Source organism: Falco punctatus (assembly GCF_963210335.1).
Source record: "Falco punctatus genome assembly, chromosome: 4".
NCBI classification, from domain to species: Eukaryota; Metazoa; Chordata; class Aves; order Falconiformes; family Falconidae; genus Falco; species Falco punctatus.
This window is the reverse complement of record NC_137583.1, coordinates 5,190,986-5,199,608: the sequence shown is the minus strand read 5'-3', so window position 1 is coordinate 5,199,608 and position 8,623 is coordinate 5,190,986.

The window sequence follows — 8,623 nt, the reverse complement described above, 5'->3', positions numbered from 1 at the left end:
AGAACTAACCCCTGCAGGGTGGTGGGAGAAATGGCCTTGGAAGCATGGAGGTCTTGGGGGTCTCAGAGGGCTTGGGAGCAGCAGGGGGCTCAAGGGTCTGGAAGGGCTTGGAGGGCGCAAGGGTCACTGCAGCTGGTGGATGCTGTCCTGGTTCCACTGCTGCAGGGGGGTTGGTAATGGGCACAGAGGGTGCTGGAGCTGCTGCAGTTGGTCCTGGGGCTGTCAGATGCTGGAGTGTTTCTGCTGCTGTAGTGTGGCCAGGGATGGGCTCAGAGGGGTGCAGGGGTGGTTGCTGTTCAGTCACGGCCTGGATAGTGCTGGTCTGGTTCCTCTGCTGCAGGGTGACCGGGGATGGGTGCCGGGGCCGTGAAGAAGGTGGGTGCACGCTTTTTCCAGTTGGCAGTGGTGTCTGCTCGCATTGGGTCCAGCTCGCAGGAGTGCTGGGGCTGCAGCTTTGGCTGTTTGGGCACAAGCAGGAGCCACCGGTTTCCTGCTGGACTCTAGAAGCGCCAGCGCCGGGCCTGTGGAGAGAGGAGGCCGCTGAGGCGCTCAGCTGCAGAGGGGGCGCACGGACTGTCCCCCACAGCACGGCCCAGAGCTGGCAAGGCTCCCCAGCACAGGCAGAGCCGCTGGCACGCCTTGGCCGACGTGGACACCCGCACCGCATGGCAGCCCCGAGCAGGGGGACTCCTCAGGGCAGGTTCGGTGGCCATCAGCCAGCGCTACTGGGCGCCTCCCTGGCTGGGGCAATCCCTTGCCCCGCTCTTTCTCGTCCTGCCCTTGCTTTGCCAATGCCTGTTGCTGCTGGGGGCCACTTTTTTCTAACACTGGCTCCTCTCAGAGCAGGCTCCCGAGAAGGTGGCCCAGGAAGTAAGAGGCCAATTAAAGAATCTGACAGCAGCAGAAATCTCAGCAGAGAGTTTTGGGCAACCGCCAGCTCGCCATTTCACAGCAGCCTGACGAGAAATGCTTCGTGGCCCTGAGCAGCCATCGAAGGAAGCAGTGTGGGAGGAATCAACAACTCACTCTTCTTTCTTCATCCGCCGCCGGATGATGACACAGACCAACACTATTCCAACTGGCATGGAAAGCATGGTTGCTGCTGTGGCTATCATACAGTGCCTCCGCGCGTTTTGGGGACAGAGAAGACTTGTGGTGCTTGGGGGATCAATCAGCCCTTGGTGGTTCTCTCGCTGTTCACGTCTGCAGGAGCAATTTGGAACGTTAGCCCGTCCTGCGCACCACTGGTAAGTGTACATCACCTTTGATCTGGCCCGGTGTTTCCCCCAGCACTGGTTCCTGGAGGCATGTTCCCACCCTTTGGGGCAGGGTGTCCCACCCAACCAAACCCAGAAGGCCAGAAGGGGAGCACAGGGGGGGCGCAGCTGCTTGACCCTTGGAGGGACACGGACAGAAACCGTCCCTGCAGCAGGCAGTGCCACCCCAGCTCTCCCTCCCCGTGAGACAGTTCCCACACCCCGAGGGGACAGACTCAGGCCTTCTCAAGTGGCACTGAAGCCTTGCCCTCCCCCTAGTGCCTTTTCTCCAGCACAGGCACCGCCTGCAGCACCTCCCAGGTTTCAGGATGTGTCTCCCACTTGGGGACCCCAGCAAGACTGCTCCGTACCCGAGTTGGGTTCATAAAATTGATACATCTTTCCATGGTGGTCTTCTCCAGGCTTTGACGGCACTCCTAAAAGCAGAGAGGGCAGGTAAAGCCTCAGTGTGGCTCAGGCACAGAGGACACAGGGGGTGGGGAAGAAGAAGGCTGCACCAGGGTCAGCGCAACCCCCGCTATCAATACAGGCTGGGGGAGGAAGGGACTGAGAGCCGCCCTGCCAGGAAGGACTTGGGGGTACTGGTGGATGAACAGCTGGGCATGAGCCGGCAACGTGCGCTCGCAGCCCAGAAAGCCAACCGTGTCCTGGGCTGCATCAAAAGAAGCCACCAAAAAGATCGAAGGGATTGAACTCCTCTGCTCTGAAAAAAGGCAGAGAGAGGTGGGGTTGTTCAGCCTGGCGAAGAGAAGGCTCTGGGGAGACCTGATTCTGGTCTTCCAATACTTAATGGGCGCTTATCAGAGACTGTAGAGAAATGAAATGGTTTAATTAATATTGATAATATACAGCTCTGGGCTGGCTTCAGGGGTGGTGGGTTGGCTGATGTAGCTAAGGTGCAAGTGTGGCTGGTTCCTGTTAAGTGGTTAAATAGCTCTAAGGGGAATGGCCAGTGAAGAGAGATTGGGAAAGGGAGGAGAGAGACCTGGAGAAGGCAGCAGAGGGACTGTCCTGAAGAGCATGTAGAAACAGCATGAACAGTAGATGGACCTTTGAGACCTTGTGGAGGATCGGTGGCTGTGCCGGGGCAAGACGTGCTAACTACTTATTGAGCTTAACTTGGTATATGATGGTAGAAGACCTTGTTGCAGGTGGCTACTCTTGAGAGTACTACGACAGGAGATGGGGGCAGATTTTAGTACTGGGAGGCCTAGGGACAAGGGGCAATATTTTGAAGCTAGAAGAGGGCAGATTAAAACTAGACACAAGGAGAGCAGGGTTTTTTATTATGCTGAGGGTGGCGAAACAATGTAACATGCCCATCACCGACGGACAGGGAAACTACAGACCAACAGGACGCTGCTGGATCCCTGGTGGTGACTATCTCTTGCAACTCTATCCCGACTGCTTGCTAGGTTTCCTCCTCTTCTAGCCTTCCTTCCCTTTACTATCGCTATTTGCTTGTCAACACTTTGATCCTATAAACTTCCTTGATTGGCAGCATTTGACCTCATTTGCTTCTTTATCTCGCTCTGGGTATAACATCAAAACTCCCCGGCTCGGGCTGTCCTGGACTGGAACACACAGTTACTGCATCACAGCGACCTCTGCGCTAATGTTGATGCTTCCAGCTCTGCAGCTGGTGGAGCAGGAGCAATGGCAGGACAATGTTGAAAACACTGTGGTCAGGCGGCCCATGTAAACGGCAGTCCCCGCCTGGTGAAAGGAGACCTCTCCCTATCTGTCCCCGACACGGGGAGCCAACACACCTATCCTTCCCAGCTACTGCCACCACTCCTGGCAGGGCTTCTTCGTTGACACAAGGGACTCTACCACTCGGACCGGGAGCAGCCGCAGGGCGCTGTTCAGCGGCAGTGCTCAGGGCTCTGTCATCTACCGCTAGTCACCACTTGCCATGAGGCTTCTCTGCAGGCGACGCAGGAGAACTGTATGGAGAAGGAGACCTGACCACGCTTCCTGTTCTCCCAGCTCTTTAATCACTTCAGGAACAGACTGGATGGCATCAGAGCTAGCCCCTCAGGCTAATGAACTGTTTGCAGCAGGCTGGCAGTCAGGGATGAGCTGTGGAGCAGAGCGCGTAGTGCTGCCATTGGGGCTTTCCCCACGAGCCTGCGCCCAGGCGTGGAGCCCAGCCGGTGCTGGTGCCTCGCTTGGTTTGCTGTTGGTACCCCCTGGACACTTGTGTGACAGCTCTGTGTCACACTGTCTTTGGCAGGCAGCGGCTGAGCCCCGAAACTGTCGGTTGGGGCTCTGTCAGTGCGCCCCCAACTCCTGCCCTGGTGTGGCTGCCTTCAGCCCCTGCTGTGCGGCTGGAGCAGCGGTCTTGGAGGCCTTTGTGGTTGGTGCTGGGGCCGTTGGACACTGTCCTAGTCTTGCTGCTGCAGGGTGGACGGTAATCTGCTCGGCGGGTGTGAGGGCGACTGGGGTTGGTCCTGGGACTCGAGGCTGCTGGACTGTCTCCTGCGCTCCAGGGCAGCTGGGTGAGGGCTTGGTGGGCGTCGGGGCCGTTGCGTTTTGGTCGGGTGCTGGAGAGTCCTGGGCTCTTTCCTCTGCTGCCTGGGGGCCAGAAATGGGGTTGGGAGGCGCAGGGGGTGATGCTCGTCCGTCATGGGCTGAACAGCGCTGCTCTGTCTGTCTCTGCTCTGCTGCACGCTGGCTGGGGATGGCTTCGGTCGGCATGGGGGCCGTGGGGAGGCCTGGTTCTCTGCTCTTCCAGATGGGAGAGGCTCCTGTTGTGTACAGCTGTCCGGGCGTGAGGGGCAGCTGCCTTTTTCCAGCTGGTCAGCTGAAGCGCCAGCGCCGGGCCTGTGGAGAGAGGAGGCCGCTGAGGCGCTCAGCTGCAGAGGGGGCGCACGGATTGTCCCCCACAGCACGGCCCAGAGCTGGCAAGGCTCCCCAGCACGGGCAGAGCCACTGGCACGCCTTGGCCGACGTGGACACCCGCACCGCATGGCAGCCCCGAGCAGGGGGACTCCTCAGGGCAGGTTCGGTGGCCATCAGCCAGCGCTACTGGGCGCCTCCCTGGCTGGGGCAATCTCTTGCCCCGCTCTTTCTCGTCCTGCCCTTGCTTTTGGGCAGCCACCAGGCTGCCACTCCGCAGCAGCCTGACTAGAAATGCTTCGTGGCTCTGAGCAGCCATCAGAGGAAGAGGAGGGAGGGAAATGTACTCACGCTTTCTTCTTCCTTCGCCACCAGACCACGACATAGCCCAACGCAATTGCAACTTGCAGAGAAACAACAGCTGCTACTGCACCTATAGTGTACAACTTTCCAGGATCTCTGGGACTGGAAACAGTTGGGGGGCTCGGGGGATTGTAAAGCTCTGTGGGTCTCTCGGTGACATCATCTGCAGGAGCAATTAGGAACGTTAGCCCGTCCTGCGCGCCACTGGTAAGCGTGCAGCACGATTGATCCGGCCAGGACATTCTCTGTTTCCCCCCAGTACTGGTGCCTGGAGGCACGTTCCCACCCTTTGGGGCAGGGTGTCCCACCCAACCAAACCCAGAAGGCCAGAAGGGGAGCACAGGGGGGGCGCAGCTGCTTGACCCTTGGAGGGACACGGACAGAAACCGTCCCTGCAGCAGGCAGTGCCACCCCAGCTCTCCCTCCCCGTGAGACAGTTCCCACACCCCGAGGGGACAGACTCAGGCCTTCTCAAGTGGCACTGAAGCCTTGCCCTCCCCCTAGTGCCTTTGCTCCAGCACAGGCACCGCCTGCAGCACCTCCCAGGTTTCAGGATGTGTCTCCCACTTGGGGACCCCAGCAAGACTGCTCCGTACCCGAGTTGGGTTCATAAAATTGATATATCTTTCCATGGTGGTCTTCTCCAGGCTTTGACGGCACTGCCAAAAAGCAGAGAGGGCAGGTTAAGCCTCAGCGAGTCTCAGGCACAGAGGACACAGGAGGACGGGGAGGTTCCCCCTAAGCCTCTGCCTAGTCTGGGAGACAGGGCATCCCTGTGGACCTCGGCTCAGGGAGGGATCCCGCTCTGTGCTGCTCCTGTGCCTCTCGGCGGTCACAGCAAGCTCGGGGATGCAGCTAGGGTGGGAGGGACATTTGGCACATTTCCCATATCTGCGGAACATGGTCCCGATGCCTGGAACCCAAAACACTTTCAGCTTTGGCTGCTGCTGTGACTTGCCAGAGTGGGCACTGGGGGAGGAGCCTGCGCCTGGTTCCTACTCCAAGCAACAGCCACGCCTGACCTGCTGGGGGACCAGGAAATTGCAGGCCATCTTTTGGTTTGCATTGCACTTTTGGCAGCACGTAAAGCGATGCAAAATGCCTTCTTTCAAAGAGGACGGGAAGAAGCTGCAGCCAGTCCGGCCAGGGAAACAGCCCTTTCGAGAAGGGCTCCTCCGCCCTTCCCTGTAAGCACCAGCAACGGTCACGGTTGCCCCATCCCAGCTATCGGTCGGTAGACGGGAGATGCAGCACAGCCCAAGAAGCCTGCCGAACCAGCATCCCCACCGACCTCCAGCATGAGGAAAGGGCAGCCGGCGTCGCCTGGGACCTCGCTCCTGCCTGGAACTGGGCCAGTGGGCAAGCAGTGCTGCCCATGAGCTGAACACAAGTTCAGCGCTCGCCAGGCCCTCAAATCTGCCTGCCAGCAGACGCCTGCACAAACCAGCTCCGAGCCGTAACGGCAAAACTGGGGCAGCAGCCGCCCCTGGCCCTCCGCTTGAAGCACAACTGGCAGCAGAGGCTCTGCACCATCTCTGTGGCTCAGCTGCCAAATTTCACAGCTAAGGCAGAGTGAAATGTGCCCACTGTGTCCTCTCTCCTGTTCCTCCAACATCTGCCTTAAGAACTCAGATGACTCCCAGGGACAGCAGACAGCTTTGCAAGGCAAAGCTCCACAGGGCGCATCTCTGAGCCCGGCCTGTTCCCTCTCTGCTCTCCTCCATGTCTGCGCATGGGCCGCGGACGGAGCAACTTGCTCTTCAGGCGGAAAGAAGCCTAGAAGGTAGATGCAGCTTCCTCCCACTGATTTACCCGTGGGATGGCTCTCAGGCTCGAGGTCAGGAACAGGCCACGAATTCGGGATGGTATAACCCTTGGGAGGCTCTGCAAGAGAATTGCACATGAGTAAGCTCTTGCCACATTGGCACTGTTTCTTCTTTCAAGGCAAGAGACATTAAGAGCTTACTTCCAGGATGCCCCAAGTCCTCAAAACCATGTTCCCGCCAGGCAGCTGGATAATTGTGGAGAGTCATCTCGCCTAGAAGCAAGCACAGAGGAGAAATGTTTCCGTTGCCTGTTGGGATCCGCTTGTGCCTTAGTGAACCGCTGGCACTGGACGGGGCTCAGGTAATAGCGTGGGAGCCAGACCCAGGGGAGATTGCCAGCGCTGCAGAGGGGCCTGGTGACCTCTTGGCCGGCACCTGGCAGCTCTCTAACACGCTCTTCAAGCCATGCCATGAACAAGACCCCTCAGGGAGCGCGTGGGCCAACATAGGGCCCCTGGGGGCTTTTGTACCCGCACAGCTCTCACACACGCAGGGGAAGCCCTCGCTAAAGCGCTCGAGGGAAAAGCCACATCCACGCTTCTCGGGGAGAGGAGCCCGCTGGCCCGTGAAAGGTCACAAATGTGCCGAGTGCTTACCTGCTTCCTGCTCTTGCCAAGGTGCAGCCCTGGCAGGTAGGGCCTCCAGGAGGAGGAGGAGGAGGAGGCAGTGCTGAATGAGGGCCATGGCTCCCTTCAGCCACATGATCCTGTGCTGCTGTCACCGCTGCTGCTGCATCTGGTGCAGTTGCGGCTGGGGGCTGAGGCATGGGTACTTGTAGCTGGTGCATCGCCGTGGAGCTCCGTGACCTCACAGCCCCACTGTGACCTCACAGCCCCACTGTGACCTCACGGCCGGCCCAGGCCGCGTGGCAACGGTGCTCAGGGGGAGAGCCGCTGGAGCACAGCCGGGGCAGCTGCCCTCCCAGACTGGGGAGCACGCCCCGTCGGGCAGCTCCGTCCAAGGGCTGGCACACAGGTCGATTGCACCCTCAGCAAGTTTGCAGATGACACCAAGCTGAGTGGTGCAGCTGATGCGCCTGAGCGATGGGCTGCTGTCCAGAGGGACCTGGACAAGCTGGAGAAGCGGCCCATGTGAACCTCATGAGGCTCAAGAAGGCCACGTGCAAGGTCCTGCATCAGGCTCAGGGCAACGCCCGGTACCACTGAGAGCCGCCCTGCCAGGAAGGACTTGGGGGTACTGGTGGATGAACAGCTGGGCATGAACCAGCAATGTGCGCTCGCAGGCCAGAAAGCCAACCGTGTCCTGGGCTGCATCAAAAGAAGCCACCAAAAAGATCGAAGGGATGGAACTCCTCTGCTCTGAAAAAAAGGCAGAGAGAGGTGGGGTTGTTCAGCCTGGCAAAGAGAAGGCTCTGGGGAGACCTGATTCTGGTCTTCCAATACTTAATGGGCGCTTATCAGAGAGACAGGGACAGAGATTTGAGCAGGGCCTGCAGCCCTAGGGAGAAGGGGCAATGGTTTGAAGCTGGAAGTGGGCAGATTAAGACTAGACACAAGGACAGCAGGTGGTTTTTTATGCTGAGGGTGGCGAAACACTGTAACAGGTTGCCCAGAGAGGTGATGGATGCCCCATCCTTTGGATAACTGGCTAGCTGAAAATGTTCACATAGACACAGTCCAGCTGGCTGGACAAAAATGCACACCGCTCTCAGCTTATCTGAAGTAAAGCAAAAATACACTGTCTTTGGCTGTTCTTGTTACACAGTAACAGGAAGATTGCGGTGGGAAAAGTATGTTGCAGGTGGGAACCGATAACTACAGAAGAGAAACTAAGGGCGGGCTTCGTATTTAGGCAACTAACCAATAATGAGCTTAACTTTTGTAATATGTATGAGCTAATTATAGCAAGGCATAAAAGGTGACTCTAAGGCACAATAAATGAAGTCTGCTGATCACTCATATTGAGTGACTGTGTCTTCCCTCCGTCGTGACACCATCCCTGGAAACATTCAGGCTCAGCTGAGCAAAGTGATCCCCTTAAAGATGGCTCTGCTCATTGCAGGGGGGTTGGACTCAGTGACCTGTAAAGGTCCCTTCCAACCCCAGAGATTCCATGATCCCGTCTTTCACTCTGCCTTAGCCGTGAGACTCAGCAGCCAGAGGTTTTAGATGCACGTCTGGGGATGTTGTAGCCTGCACAGCAGGATGGGATGGATCTGAGCCGTGCTGCAGCGACGCTGACTTTCACACCGTTCCTCATGATGTGGGAGACTATATTGTGAGCTGACTATCTCAAAGCTTGTTCACGTTCCTGCTGAGCTTGGTGAAAGGCTACCTGGCAATTTAACCGAACTCG